This window comes from Podarcis liolepis (assembly GCF_965112155.1).
Source record: "Podarcis liolepis genome assembly, chromosome: 3".
Taxonomy (NCBI): domain Eukaryota; kingdom Metazoa; phylum Chordata; class Lepidosauria; order Squamata; family Lacertidae; genus Podarcis; species Podarcis liolepis.
This window is the reverse complement of record NC_139557.1, coordinates 30,261,881-30,278,258: the sequence shown is the minus strand read 5'-3', so window position 1 is coordinate 30,278,258 and position 16,378 is coordinate 30,261,881.

Genomic DNA, 16,378 nt, shown 5'->3' with positions numbered 1-16,378 from the left:
TCCTGATGTTGTTGAACTCCATTTCCCATCAGCCCCAGTGAGCCTAGTCAATGGTTGGGGTGTGGTGGGGGTGGGAGTTGGAATCCAACAACATTTGGAGTGCCATAGGTTTTCCCATCCCTGCTTTAAGCCAGACAAACTTGTCAATAAATATATGTTCAGTGATAGCTCTTTGTAGAACTTCGTTGGGGGACTTCCCTCATCCCCCAAGAAATACAATGGCTCATTGGGCCTACTGATTACCTTAGGATGTACTGAGGAAAATAGATATAATTCACAAGTAATGAATGGACGATTCACACTTTATGAGAAAATTGAATTTCCAAGTTTCACATTTCCTGGTCAGTGGATTTGGATTAGGTTAGTTGAATTTAGGGCTCATCTACACATCCCTTTGTCCCATGAATTGTTCTGCTTTTCCAATGATTTCTAGGCACAAGTTTTAGAGGTGTTTTGTTTTTGTTTTTTTAAATCCCACCACTTTCCTCTGGAAAACCCACTATTTACTGCTAAATAGGAACAAATGCCAAAGCCCAATTCATATTTGTTCTGATTCAGTGGTAAACTGCAGGTTTTCCAGGGCAAAGCAGTGGGATAGAAGGAAAACCTCTCGGGCCTATGCTTAGAAATCGTGGGACGAGGAGCGTGCTAGGCATAGGAGCTAACTCCTAAGGGCCGAGGTGTTTTCGCCCCCCCTAAAATATTTGAGGGGCCCAGCCCCCCCAAGTTGATGGGCATTGCCATTCAAATGGTGTGTGTGTGTCATGTGATTGATTATGTGGGGCAGGGCTTACCTCCCCCTCAATATTTTATTTCAGTTGGCACCCCTGCTTCTAGTGAAATCGCTGGGACTTCACAAAGTCACAAGTCTTGATGAATTTTTCACACTGATTTCAATAGGACATAAGTGCAACTAAGGGACGCCGGTGGCGCTGTGGTCTAAACCACTGAGCCTCTTGGGTTTGCCGATCAGAAGGTTGGCGGTTCGAATCCCTGTGATGGGATGAGCTCCCATTGCTTGGTCCCAGCTCCTGCCAATCTAACAGTTCAAAAGCACGCAAAAGTGCAGGTAGATAAATAGGTACCGCTCTGGTGGGAAGGTAAACGGCGTTTCCATGCACTGCTCTGGTTTCGGTGTTCCGTTGCTCCGGAAGCGGCTTAGTCATGCTGGCCACATGACCCAGAAAAACTGTCTACAGACAAACACTGGCTCCCTCAGCCTGTAAAGCGAGATGAGCGCCGCAACCCCAGAGTCGTCTGCGAGTGGACTTAACTGTTAGGGGTCCTTTAGCTTTGCAACTAAGTGAGGTCCCCAATTGTTCTGTATCATGCTGTTTTAAACAGTCATAGTGTCCCTCAAATAATCTTGAGAGCTGTAGTCTCTTAAGGGGTCTGAGGTTCGTTAGGAGACCCCCTATTCCCCTTGCAAAGCTGAAGAAGATTTTACGATCCCCAACCATAAATCTTGAGGGTGGTCCAGCAACACTGCTTAGCGTGCATGCTAGCTCCTTTCCACAGCAGAGTGACGATCGCACAGCTTCGCGTTGAAAGGATCAAGTTGCTCTCGGCCAATGGCAATGAAACACTCATGGAAGCAGCAAAGCTCATCAAGCATTGTTTATATGTAAGGCAATATCAATCTTGACGGTAGAAGACTACTTACAACTTTACTACCACACAGATAGTAAGGCCGACTTTGGTCCTACATGCTGCCGGCACATAGCTCTGCAGTTTCTCTTCTGTAGGAATCACGCAAGTCCACAGATAAGTGCTCCACAACTATTTATAGCTGTTGTAGACTAAACAATCTTGCACCTTGATGCTTTGAGAATCTTCAAGAATCTTCTCACAGTTTCTGGAAATGAATGGCTCTTTCTCACTTGCTCTAACAAAAGCTGCAGCGCCCCAAATTCCCTGGGAAGAGGAATTGAAAGTCAAACCACTCTGAGAATTTTGCCAGCCTTTCCAATTAAAATTTGGTCTAGTGGCAGAGGGAAACTGAAAGATAAAAAAAGCTGGTGCTGAACCTTTCTAAGCTGAGATCCAATTGTGAGGGTTCAGCTTGGCTTGTAATAGCTTTGCCAGAGGGCGAGGGTGTGTGTGTGTCTCAACTAGGGAAGTTTATTTCCAAAAACTTTCCATTTCCAAAATTCTTCTCTATCACTAGCAATAATACTGTTTCCTATCCTAATTCAGTAGAACCCAATAGAGCTTCAGGAAGCCTATGCTAGAGTGAGTATTTTTGCAGACTGTTGTAAATGATCCTTGGAATGAGCCGGAGTATCCTGTGGCATGGTAAAATGCGAGCGATACCTTTTGAGACTTATACAAAGCAGCCACAAAATGGCTGGCCTCTGTTAAACAATTTATCTTGTGTTTATCCTCTTTTTTTATGCGCAGTTTACATTTATAACCTTGATTACCTCTAATTATTTGTACTGAAAACAAAAACTCCATGACTACTGAATCCTGTAAAAGAAATATATACAGCACTTTTTTTCTTAAAAAATGTTTAGGGTACTGTCAGGTACAGTGGTACCTCGGGTTAAGAACTTAATTTGTTCTGGAGGTCAGTTCTTTACCTGAAACTGTTCTTAACCTGAAGCAGCACTTTAGCCAATGGGGCCTCCTCCTGCTGCTGCTCCGCCACTGCACAATTTCTGTTCTCATCCTGAAGCAAAGTTCTTAACCTGAGTTAATATTTCTGGGTTAGCGGAGTCTGTAACCTAAAGCATATGTAAACTGAAGTGTATGTAACCCGAGGTACCACTGTACTCTCCTTTTCCTACTCATATTGAAACACTTCCCCTCAATGAGGCCAAACTTAGATACACAAAATGTTTAGGGGTATGCATGCCCCTGCGTCCCCCCCAGAAAAAAGCGCTCTCTCTCTCTCTCTCTCTCTCTCTCTCTCTCTCTCTCTCTCATTATTATACATTTCCACTAGTATAATAAGCAGGGCTTTCCCCCCAGCCAGAACATGCTGGAACTCAGTTCTGGCACCTCTTAAGTGGGTACCATTGCCATTCTAAGAGAACAAGGAAGGAGTTCATGGTGCGTTCTGGCACCTCTTTTTTCTAGAAAAATAGCAATGATAATAAGGCATGAGAGTCAATCTCCCAGATGGAAGGGAGAATAGTAAACGGGACCTGCAGCTAGTACTGTGCTGAAAATTTCTCATTTTTGTGTGTGAGGGTTTGTTTTTCAACTATCAACGAGTGTGAGACAGAGAGTACCCTGCCTGAAGCCATAAAGAGCTGCTACCATTCAGTTCAGATGCTACTGAGTTAGATGCACCAAGGATCTAAACACATTCCAAATTATGAAAGGGGAAAGTAAATTTGGGTGAAATGGTCATGGTTGGGACGCAGGCTTTTTGTTATGCTTACCTTGTGTTTCTGGTGATCAAAGTGTGAGCGTGCTCCGTTCCACAAATGAGCAGTTGTTGACTCCGCTGTCCGCCTTACCCTTCTGAGGAAGACAACCCACCACATGAAGGAACGAATATTGCCCAATTAGCACTCAATTAGCCAAGCACTTATACAAGCATTAGCAAACACGAATCCAAGGTTGTGGGTTGTTTGTCGCCATCTGAAAGTGCCTGCTGTCAGATTGCTGCTGGAAACTATTGTGATGTCACCAACTTACCTAGCACTAGTGTTGAGTTGTGCCAAAAATGTGTCCACGTAACAACATAAAGTAAGAAGAGCCTGCAGGATCAGGCCAAAGGCCCCCTTTTCCAGCAGTGGCCACCCAAAAGCCTGTGAGAAACTCTGCTCAACTGCACTCCCCTCTCCTGCAGTTTCCAGCCATTGGTGTGTGTGTGTGTTCAATTAATGAGAAAATAAATTGCATTTGAATATGATCAAATGGGAGGAAAAGTATGAAATTCTTATGGGTGGGACATAGGTTTTTTCCCCTTTATCATGTTTCCCTCGCACAGAGAAATTCTAAATAAATTCTGAAATTACTTGTGAATGGGGCAGGCAAATGGAAGCTCTTTTCACAGTAGAATTTTTTTTTTTTTTTGGAGAAAATGTAGGACAGATTTTGGCAGAGCATTCACTAGGCAGTTTCCAAAACGCCAGAGGTGTGTCTGAAGTGATGGAGAACGGAACCTTGATCTTGGGATAGACCTTGAGCTTGGAAACGTAGCCTGTGAATGATATTGGGAAGGGTGGATAGTCTTCACTGCTCTGGTCCTGAACATTGGTATGCAGTGGGATACAAATAGAACAAAAGATAATTCAAAATACTATACTTAATAGGATTCTGGCTCAGTGCCCTATCCATAAATAGTGATCCACAGCTGCTACAGATTGGTTTATCCCCTGGTGAACAGGAGAGCTGTTGACTATTAAGTCAGGGAGTTCTTAATTTGTTTATTTTAAACCCTTTGCAGCAAGTACAACTGTAACCCTTTGCAGTAAGTACAACCTGGATGCCTGTTGAACAGTGAGCAATATAAATGGCAGGGATGTCTTCGAGCTCAATGTTATAGGAGCAAGAGGCTAGATTCACACCTGTGACCACAGTCACTCACCTCTCTGCTATTTGAAGACCGTCCCTTACACAGGAGAGAGCATCTTACTCAAGGAGCCATCAAACGGCACCTACTGCAGATATTGTGTATGAGAAAATGAAACTGAAGTGCAGTAGGGGACAAGGAAACCTACCAAAATAAATGTCTGTTAACCAGGGATGGCTGCCAGAAACATTTCACTACAGTGATAAAAAAACTGTTATTAGATATTATCTTTTCCCTTGCATGCTTCCTGCTTTGAGATTTTGGTCTAAATTAGAATAAACCAACATGGTGACCTCTAGATGCTTTTGAATGACAGTTCCAATCAGCCTGAGCCAGCATGGCCCAATGATCAAAGCTGGTAGGAGTTGCATTCTAACATCTGGTGGACACCACACTGGCTAAATGTATTCACTGTACTGTGTTTTATTGTTGTAAACTACACTGGGGCCATTTTCTTTTTTTCAATTATGTTTTATTTAATTTTCAAAAATTTCACATATACATTCCAAGACTCAATCTTTTTTATTTTGTTTTGTTGACTTTCCACCTCATTTTCCATGGTGTTTTTTTTTTATTTCTCCCCCTTGCTGCACCCTAACTTCTCTCTCTTATACCATAACAATAGTACAATAATCTCTAATTCCTTCTGTTGCTCATAGTTCAAATCCTGTTCACGAATTCATCATGCTATAATACTTCTTTAAATAGTCTGAAAAAGTCTTTCATTCTTCCATAAAACTTGCCTCATTAGGTTCTCTTATTTTCATTGTTAACTTTACCAATTCCACATATTCCATCACTTTAGTCATCCATTCTTCTTTAGTGGGAACTTCTGGTTCCTTCCCCCTTTGTGCTTAAACACTGAGGCCATTTTGCAGGAAAATACAGGATAGAAAATGCATACATAATCAAATATATTGCCTTTCTTATGTGAGGTGATCCGATCTTGGCTTCCTATGTTGGTTAGTTTGCTGAGAATAAGGCTCCAATACCTGGGAGAAAGTCCCATTGAACTTCTGAGTGCACACATACAGAATTGCGTGATGAGCCATGGTTTCTATGTTCATATGCATTCGGAAATCGTCTTTTAAGCCAGGAACAGAGAACCTGTGGCTAGACTACAGGTCCCACCAAAACAGAGAACCTGTGGCTAGACTACAGGTCCCACCAACCCTCACCATTTGTCACACTGGCTATAGCTGATGGGAGCTGGAATCCATCAACATCTGGTTCCCCATCCCTGGCTTTAAACAAACCATAATAAAAGCCAGAAAATTGGTGTGTGTCGTGAACTGGCAGGGCGACTGGGAGGAGGAAGAGGACTCCAGTGAGGGGTGTAGTTGGGACTCAGACACATTGGGGCAAGCAGGGGACGGGGAAGGAAGTATTCACAGGGTGACAGAAGATGGCGAAGAAGAAGAAGAAGAAGAAGAAGAAGAAGAAGAAGAAGAAGAAGAAGAAGAATTTATTTATAACCCGCCCATCTGGCTGGGTTTCCCCAGCCACTCAGCGGCTCACAACCTAATATTAAAAACACAATACAGCATTAAACATTGCGTGGACAGGCGGAGTCCCCAGATCCTGCACAGTTCCCCCATCATGTGGAATAACGACTCATGACAACGTGCTATGGGATTAAATTGGCCACAACTTTATTAAATTTCAAATGTGGGTAGACCTTGGCTCAGGCATTGGGCGTTCTCCCTCCCCGGTCCCCAGCCGGAGACCTAGGGAGCATCAGGGTTATCCAGTGTGTGTGTGGGGGATGGGCCGGCTCTGGAGAACATATGTTCAAGCAGAGATGGCCGCCCCCGTAACGCCGCTGCCGCCGCAGGAGAGAGCAATGACGACCTTTCGGTGTACGGCCAAAGCCTCCCTTCAGAAAACCCCTTTAACGGGGAACCCTGGTATCGCCGCCGCAAGAGGAAGATGGACAAAAGGATTCTGCCCAAGGCCTGATACCGCCAAAGTTGTGACGTTTTGCTACGGGAAAGGCGAAACCTGCCAATGCAGGGAAATTCCTTTCTGGCCCTTTAACAGCGACCTTAACGTAGCAGCGCCCGCATACCTGTGAAGAAAAGTTAACCTGCAAAACCTGTGAAGAAAAGTTAACCTGCAAATAAGACATTAACTGAGGGTGGGTAGGGTGGGAGAAGCTCTGGAGCCAAGTGAGGATTCCCAGGTAAGATCCTCCCTCTATTGTGTGGGCAGGTAATCCCTCCCCTACCTGGCCTGGTCTCCTTGGCAACGCTTCCCCCAGGTGGGATTGGACAACTGACTGAGGTAGGCAGAGACCTCCAGGTATCCCACCTGAGGGAAGGCAAAGCCAAGCCTATGCTGTTGGAGCCGCTCCAGATCTATGGGCTGCACGTGTCCACGCAAAGGGCGCCCCCCATTTTAAGTGGGGAGCGGTCATTAAAAACTTCCCTAAACAGGGCTGCCTTCAGACGTCTTTTAAAAGTAAGATAGTTGCTTATTGCCTTGACATCTGATGGGAGGGCGTTCCACAGGGCAGGCGCCGCTACCAAGAAGGCCCTCTCCCTAGTTCCCTGTAGCCTCACTTCTCGCAATGAGGGAACCGCCAGAAGGCCCTTGGTGTTGGAGCTCAGTGTCCAGGCTGAACGATGGTGGGTGGAGACGCTCCTCCAGGTATACAGGACTGAGGCCATTTGGTGAGGGGGGGGGGTCACTGTACATGAACCTTAGCAGCAGGAGCCATCACCAGAGCCAGAGGGGCTCCTGTCTCCCAGAACACTGTGAGCTCTGAGGCATAGGGAGTAGCAGGAGTGGTGCTGCAGGAGGCTGAGGCAGGCAAGAGCCCACAGCCCAGCTCCCTAGCTGGCCAGGTGGGACTCACTAGCCCTGGGAGGAGAGGTATGATTCCTCAGCTGGAGTAGGCACAGGACAGGTGAGGGTCACCTGCCTCCTCAAGCCCAGAGGTTGCCGTCAGCATGCCAAGACCAAAAGGGAAGCAGAGTTGAGAGGCCATGTCTGCTCAGCTGCCCATCTTGATGGACCTTGGCTTGGATGCTCCTGGACCTCTAAGAGACTGTGCTTTGGGTTTGGCTCTGGACTGCATCCTGACTGCTGGACTTCAGACTTGGCTTACTTGGACTAACCCTGGACTACATTTCCTGACTGTTGGACTTAGCTTCCGTGGGTTGATTTCTGGACTTTGGACTTGTCATGCTGGCTTGCTACCAGGTAGGCCAGCGGTTTGGGACAGTGTGTGAGGGTAGGGAGATTACATGTGTCCAGCCTGTTCTCAGTGGGGTTGCACTCTTTGATAATGATGAGGTTCATAGTTTGGATGTCCTATTAGCTCCAGATTTGTATGGCCTGCCTCATACACTGATTTGTGTAAGTGTATAGGGTTGGTGTAATAGTCCGTTGAGGGGAAATTATGTATGAAGTCAGTGCTGGAATATGAAGCAAAAACCATTGGGGGAAAATGTGCTACTTGAAATACAAAGTGGGGGTAGAAGGAATTAGGAAATGGTTCCTGAGCTGTTTCCATTAAATAAATAACAAACCCCAGCCCTCTCAAACTTGATTAATTCTTGGCCTGGATGTACTGTTACCTCCAGCAATTAGATGTCACTATTATGGCAATTATTTTGTAAAAGCCAATAAACACTATCTGGAGTTAATATTTGCTCCTGAGGAAAGCTTGCCAAAAGCTTAGAAGATGTTTACAGAAGATTTTGCCCATTTCATTTGTGTACAACGCTGGAAATTCCAAAATCCTTTGACCATCGTTAATCACAAAAATGCAACGTAAAAACAGTTGTACCTAATAAAAGGGTAATCTGATTCAAAAATAGTCAAACCCTTAGGAATTTAACACAATAGGCTAAATGTTGCCCATTCCAAATGAGTTCCAGCAATGTTGCTTTCGGTGCGAGTTTGAATAGCCTTCTACTCTTTCTAAAATAATCTGTACAGTTTAAAATAAAACACAGGGAAATTTAAAAAGAAAGCAAAAAGAATGACCAGAGTTTCATTTTATTTTAAAAAAACCCTTCCTTTTGCTTTACTTTCAAGGGGAAATTATCAGACTATATATTGCATATATGTTGCAGGCAAGAAAGCCTAGACTTGGACCTGGGTCAGGCTCCCTGATTTATATTTTAGGGTTGCCCATCAGGCCTTGTCGCCAGCCCCATAATTGACTGGCTTTTGGATCGTTCACATCAGGGGTGCCAACTTGAATAAAATATTGGGGGGGGCAGGTAAGCCCCACACCACACAATTGATCACATGATGCAACCCACACCCCATTTGAATGGGAATGCCTATTAATGGGGGGGGGGCAGAGCCTCTCAAGTATTTTATTGGGGCCCCTGAACGGACCTTAGCTTCTAGGAGTTGGTTCCTATGAGTCACATGGTGAACACAGCTGAATGGCGGGGTTAGCTGCATAGGTGACCAACGTTGTGACAAAATGTTCCCAAACTCTTGTCAGTAAGACCCTTTAAGGCCATGGGCCCTCCTCTCTGTCATGAGATCCTGCAGGATGATCCTCCTTCTGTTGGGATCCTGTGAGAGTGTGGAAGGGAAAAGTAACCCCACCTCCTTCACTTTTTCCAAGCCCCCGTGCTATGGTGCAAAGTTACGCTGGGTGCAGGGCATGTTCAGAGCATGACTTAGTTGGTATTAGGCCTCAACTTTTATTTAAAAGCACAAGCTGGACTGCGTGGTTTGTTAAGTTTCTCTCAAATGTGCCCTGTTTGGCCAGATGAGTCATTCATGTTGTCTTCAGTGGTAGTGGTTGACCTGGGCAGACCTTAGCTATAAACAGCTTGCATTACAAAAGCACCCACAGAGGAGTGCTCTTAAGAAGAGAAACCATTTTGATAAAGATGGAAGAAGAAAAATCACAACAATTTACAAAGATACGATGACGCACGTTGATCCATCTACATGTCAGCAGGTGGAATGTCCACCTGAGATGCAAGGCTTGAAGAGGTTTTCCATTACAAGGGACAAAGGTTAGGAGCATTGTTCAAACAGAACAATCTGGGGAAAGAAGAGGAGCCTTGTGATGTGTTTGCAGTCTATGGCTCCTTACCCAAGGGAGCCTATTAGAAACAAGGGCTGGGGCTCATTATGCAACAATCTTGCCTGCTCCTGGTGCTAGAGGGCCAGTCAGGAAAAGGAATAGGATTTGTGAAAATCCTGTGGGATTTTCAAGGTCCATCAGCTAGCCATTAGCTTTCTTCTAGTTATGGTAAAGCATAGTAGCAAGGTTAACAGTGGGCAGTGGCGGTGGGGAGGTTGCAGGAAGCCGTGTGTGTGTGTGTGTGTGTGTGTGTGTGTGTGTATGTGTGTGTGATAATGCACTTGTATTTCTGCTCTGGCCGACTTCCACCTCTGTTCAGTCATTAGCTTCTTAGTGATCCCATCCCTCCAACATTTTATTAGTGGAGACCACAGAGAAGGGAAGATTATGTTCAAGTAGAGCTTGGCCAAAGTATTTGAACTACTGGGTTTTGGTACTTTTGGAGTGGAGGAACACCCCTCCCCCAGATTAATCTTTGGAGAGGGGGTGAAATGGAAGACCTTTTATGTATGGGATGGTCTTCTCTTCAAAGATGAGGTGACCAGTGTTTTCATTTTCTTTTTCACAAGGGGAAAAAAAAGGTTTGTTGTTGTTTCAAGCAACCATTTGGCCTTCTTTTTAAATTTGAGAATGTCCCATAGGAATTATGTTGTGACACAGTGTCATTCCTAGGAGTATTGCTAGGGTTGGAAGATGTCTGCTTCTATCGCCTAATGATCCCACTGAAGCGTATGTGTGCCATATTCTGGTCAGCTTGGTTTGAAAGTGGTTTTTGACTGAGGGAGGGAGGGAAAATGGAGACTATACGGTTGTGTTTTCACTACTTTTGGAAAGTAGTGACACTCCCCTCTGGCAAATATGGCCTTTTCCCATGTGAGAAGACTGTGTACTGCTATATAGCAAAGAACATATTTCCTTGTATTTAAGAACAAAGACATGTCAAGCTTTATTGAGCACATCACTAACTATATAACCAGTGTTAAACACTCAATTTGCAACTGTTGCTGTGTATTTTGTGTGTGATTATCACCCCTAGATCTGCATCCTATAAAAAGATATTTCTGTTTGCTTAATTATAAAGCTCTTTATGAACAGGCTCATCTGTAAATAGCTTGGTGCAGCTGAAATAGAAATATAATTATAATGAAGGCAGATGTTTGTGAGATACTTCAGAAGAAACTTGCTCTGAACGTACAAAGGAGAAAGGTTTTGCTAAATGGTGGGTCTTGGGCTGGAAGCCAAATGCTACTAGTATACATCTCTTGGGCTGCCTTTTTTTCCAAGCCAAGCACAACTGACTCATTCTCAAGGTAAATGCAGCTATACAGTTCTCCTCTGAAGGCCACCAGACTGTTGCAAAGTGCATTGATTCAGAGGCAATTTGCATAATCCACTTGATGAATTGAGAATGTGTGCTTTGTGTATTAATGAAGTGCAGGGATGGGGAACATCTGTCCCTCCTGATCTTGTTGGGGCTCCAGGTCCCACTAGCCTCAGCCAGAGGGAATGGGTCAGGAATGATGAAAGGAGTCCAACATCATATGGAGAGCCACCATATCCCTATCCTTGATGCAGAGATGGGATATGTTAATGAGGTTGTCTGACTACGTAACAACAACAACAACAACAACCACCACCACCACCACAACAACATTATCATCATCCCACCCATCTCACTGGGTTGCCCCAGCCATTCTGGGTGGCTTCCAAAACATATAAAAACATAATAAAACACTAAACATTTCCCTAGATGTCTTCTAAAGAAGGAGAAGAGTTTGGATTTGATATCCCGCTTTATCACTACCCTAAGGAGTCTCAAATTGGCTAACAATCTCCTTTTTCCTTCCTCCCCCACAATAAACACTCTGTGAGGTGAGTGAGGCTGAGAGACTTCAGAGAAGTGTGACTAGCCCAAGGTCACCCAGCAGCTGCATGTGGAGGAGCGGGGAAGCGAACCCGTTTCACCAGATTACGAGTCTACCACTCTTAACCACACTGGCTCTCTAAAGGTTGTATAGTCCCTCCTGATCTTGTTTCCTTGACATCTGATGAAAGGGTATTCCACAGGAAGGGCAGCACTGTCAAGTGTGAGCCAGTGTAGCTGCTGAAGACAGAATTGGGATTCAAGATGAGCGTAACAGATTGGGTAAGAGGGCCTAAACCAGGGCTTTTTCCCCCCAGCTGGAACTCACTGGAATTCAGTTCCTGCACCTCTCAGGTGGGCGCCATTGTCATTATAAGAGAACAGGGGAGACATTCATGGTGAGTTCTGGCACTTCTTTTTCTAGAAAAATAGTAAGGACAAATGTAAGGTTCTCCACTTAGGCAGGAAGAACCAGCTGTGCAAATATAAGATTGGCAGTAGTGCATGTGTAAAGGATCTAGGGGTCCCTTCCAACTCTACAGTTCTACAAACTTAACATGAGTCAACAGTGTGATGCAACAGCATAAAAAGTTAATGCTATTCTAGGCTGGATGTCATGTAGTTGAGAAACCTGCATTGCAGGGATTTGACCAGATGACCCTCAAGGTCCCTTTCAACTCTACAATTCTATGTTTCTATGAGATGCTGATGATATTGATGAGAATTAGGAGCCATACACAACATTTCAGACAGGTCCTCAATAAGCCTGAATTCTTGGGAGAAAGGCAATGTCAAACCTAGACAGCATCTTAAAAAGCACAGACCTTGTGCACAGACCTTGTCAGTAGCGATGTATGGAAGTGAGAGCTGGACCATAAAGAAGGTTGATCGCCGAAGAATTGATGCTTTTGAATTATGGTGCTGGAGGAGACTCTTGAGAGTCCCATGGACTGCAAGAAGATCAAACCTATCCATTCTGAAGGAAATCAGCCCTGAGTGCTCACTGGAAGGACAGATCCTGAAGCTGAGGCTCCAATACTTTGGCCACCTCATGAGAAGAGAAGACTCCCTGGAAAAGACCCTGATGTTGGGAAAGATGGAGGGCACAAGGAGAAGGGGACGACAGAGGACGAGATGGTTGGACAGTGTTCTCGAAGCTACCAGCATGAGTTTGACCACTGCAGGAGGCAGTGGAAGACAGGAGTGCCTGGCGTGCTCTGGTCCATGGGGTCACAAAGGGTTGGACACGACTAAATGACTAAACAACAACAACTTGATTCAAGTCTTGTATCAGGATTCTTGGACCTTTTCCCAGATGAGGTTGAGGAATTCAGACTTCCTCAGCCATTGCCAGTTGCTGCCCCCTATCCCCTCCCCAGGTTTTCTTTACTTCTTTGTAGGTTTGCACAAGCAGCAGAGAGGTTCAGAAATTCATCTCCCATGCTGATAGCTTGTAACTGGGCTTGAAATCTCAGACAATAAATTTCCTTCGGCATTTCAACACCTCACTACTCAAGATTCAGAAAAATGCAAAAGTCTGTGAATCTGAAAATGCAACGGGGAATATATATATAAAAGCTTTCTCAGACCTCTGTTCAAGTTTGGCTTTGGTTCAAGTCTGGGGGAGAATTTGGAAACTGTACTTTATCTGCATTGCATCGCCTGGCTATCTTTGTAGCTCCCATGCTATTATGTGATATTATAGCATGCATTATGGTAGGGTTGGAAAACCAGTAACCCTCTAGAGATTGATGGACTACCATTGGCCATGCTGGCTGGGACTTTGTAGTCTGGAAAAGTAAGCTGGGGCACTCTTTTTGTTGTCACCTTCTCTTGCATCATTCGCTTTTGGTGGTTCATGAGAGGTACATTTACAGTGCGTCTGCACACAAAGACATCACCTGAATGTCATCCCCAAGCTCTAACCTCCACTCCTCAGAAATGGAAGGGCATGTACACTTTGATTTCTTTGTCTTTATATAGTTTAGCACTCTTATCTCTGGGGCTTAAGTGTTTTTCCAAACATATTATGCTGCAGCAGATGGTGAGGAGCTATTGGATAGATGTGACCCCTGGCTGAGTGTTGGCATAGCCGTAGGGATGTGTGAAATCTATTCCTTTATTTCTGCCTACCCACATGCTGCTGCTACATGTTCCAATCACTTATGCTCACAAGAGTGGATATGCAGTTTTTTTGGCAGTGCTGCTCCGAGTTGTTGTATTCACTTTTTTATATGCAGTTGCACATCAGATTCACCATTCGAAACCACATAGATATCTTTGTGCAGTGTGATGCAGATCTAAAACATCGTTGCCCATGGCAGTTGCAATAGATTTAATGGTGAAACAGGACAGCACAGTCATTGCTTTCTCATCTCCACTTTCATCACAGACCGCATACTTTGCAGGCAAAAAGTCCCAGGTTTTAGCCCTGTTCCTGGTTTATAAACCCTGGCATCTTCAGGTAGGCAGGGCTATGGTTGACCCTTCTCAGTAAACCTGGAGAACTTCTGCCAGTCACTGTAGAAAATATTGAGTTAGATGCATCCTGAAGAAGAAGAAGAAGAAGAAGAGTTTGGATTTGATATCCCGCCTTTCACTCCCCTTCAGGAGTCTCAAAGCGGCTAACATTCTCCTTTCCCTTCCTCCCCCACAGCAAACACTCTGTGAGGTGAGTGGGGCTGAGAGACTTCACAGAAGTGTGACTGGCCCAAGGTCACCCAGCAGCTGCATGTGGAGGAGTGGAGACACGAACCCGGTTTCCCAGATTACATGACTACCGCTCTTAACCACTACACCACACTGGCTCCTGACCCTGTATAAGGCAGTTTCTTCGGTTCTAACCCTTTGTATTTCACACTTCTCCAAATTATTGTGATACAGTTCTTGGCTTTTAAAAAAGAGAGAGTATCGATCTGCATTTAATAAATAAAGTACATTTAGAAATGTGTAGATTGATAAGACATATTTAAATATGAATTTTCATGCAGATTTAAAAAAGGGTTATGGCAGAACTATGATGGAATAGACTTAGGAAGGAGTGCATGTGAAATTGACACAGAGAGGACATAGACTGATCCACCCGTCCCTATGCTTGCCACTATAATGGCGATCAAACGGCCTGGTTCTTAAGTTGGTCACCTTATTCTGCCAGATGCTCAGGGCTGTATTTAACGAAATACATTGGACCCTCTGGAAATGAATTAAATTCATTCCAGGGCTCCGTCCACAACCCGAAAAGTCTGTAGGCAGAGGCGCCGCTTCTGTGCATGTGTGTTTGAGCGCATGCGCGCAGGGCGGATTCCGGGTTTGCTGCATTTGTAACCTGAAAGTTACATATCCAGAGCGGTATGTAACTAGAGGATCCACTGTATAATGGGAGCTACCACAAGCATTTCTATTAGTGTGATGGAGCTGCTTCTTTCCCCCTCTCCTCCTGCTTTGTGCCACCATGCTCCCTCAGATAATCTCTGGGGGGTTGGGAGAGCCCCCCCAAAGAAAAACAGTGTTCAAGGGTAGGAAAGGCAAGTTCCACCTGGCAAGCAGAAACGTTTGTGCGGACAGAACGATTGTATTAACATGATGTTGAATTCCATCCTTGGTTCTTTGCAGGGAACCATACAGAGCTCCTCTGAGATTTATATGCAAGACGTTGCAGTTCGAGACTTTCCTTGACTGATCACAGGCACTCTTCAAATGTCCCAACAAATTCTCAAGACCAAATTTTGCCAATTTGTGCTGGTGCTGGGCATGTTAAGTAGAGTGGTCATGTACCTAATTGCTTTATCATGCCACTCAGAAGGTACAATTACAAGTCACGGCCTGAGTCATATGTCTGAACATTCTGTGAGCAATCCCATAACATTAACGTTTATTTAAATGTTAGCGTAGTTAGAACAGAACACTCCGGAACAGGCAGTATGTTATCTAAATTCTTAATGCATTGAATTAGCAGCATCAGGTGGCTCTCAGTTTTTGTGCCAGAGCCTTCCACACCACAACTTCTTAGGTTTAGAAGAGTTAAAGTGGACTGTACTTTCCCCCAGAGTAAATTCCTTTTAATAAAGTATTTATTTATTTTAAAAATCATTAATGCTCCCCTTTCAAGCAAGCCAGTTCAGAATGCTGAAAAGCCAAACTCATTAGAAAGCAGCAGCTAATAAACAAAAAACCATCAAATCATTTTTAAAACAAACGAACATGTACATGTAGTGCCATAGTAAATAAAGGTAAGGGACAACCCCCTTTTTAAGAATTACATTTATTCTGATATCTCAATCTCTAAGCAAGACATTGTCTTTCAATATATTGAAACAAGGGGCTTGGGGAGGGGTATTGGTGTATTGGTGGGTGGCACCTTGTCTCTTCTTTTTGAAATGGGTGTGGAAGCCATGCTGGTGTCAGATTTACAATGGAGACTTGTGCCCTCAACTTCTGTACCAAATTTCATTCAGATATGTTCACAGGGTATATGAGCTCCTTTCAGGTGGAACTAAATTGGAGAGCCAACACAGGCAACCAGGGCTTTGTTCAACTGGAACTCACCGGAACTCAGTTCCTGCTCCTCTGGTGGTGGGCGCCATTGCCATTATAAGGGAACAAGAGAAGTGTTCGTGGTGAGTTCCAACACCTTTCTTTTTCTAGAAAAATAGCACTTCAGGTAACAGTGGGGCTTTACATTAAGTGCCAACCCTGAGGTTCTATGAGTTATCCTGACCCTTCACATGATGATGATGAACTTTTCAGAGGATAGTCTGTTGTGTCCACAGAGGAAGATCTCATAACTAGGAATGGGCAAATATGCCACTTTCAGTTCCATTTTCCAACTCGTATGTCCAGTTCCTCAGATTTCCACTTCAGTTCGTGATGTATTGTTTTTAATAATTCATGAATATTTCAATGTTTTCATAGTTTTTTTTTCATT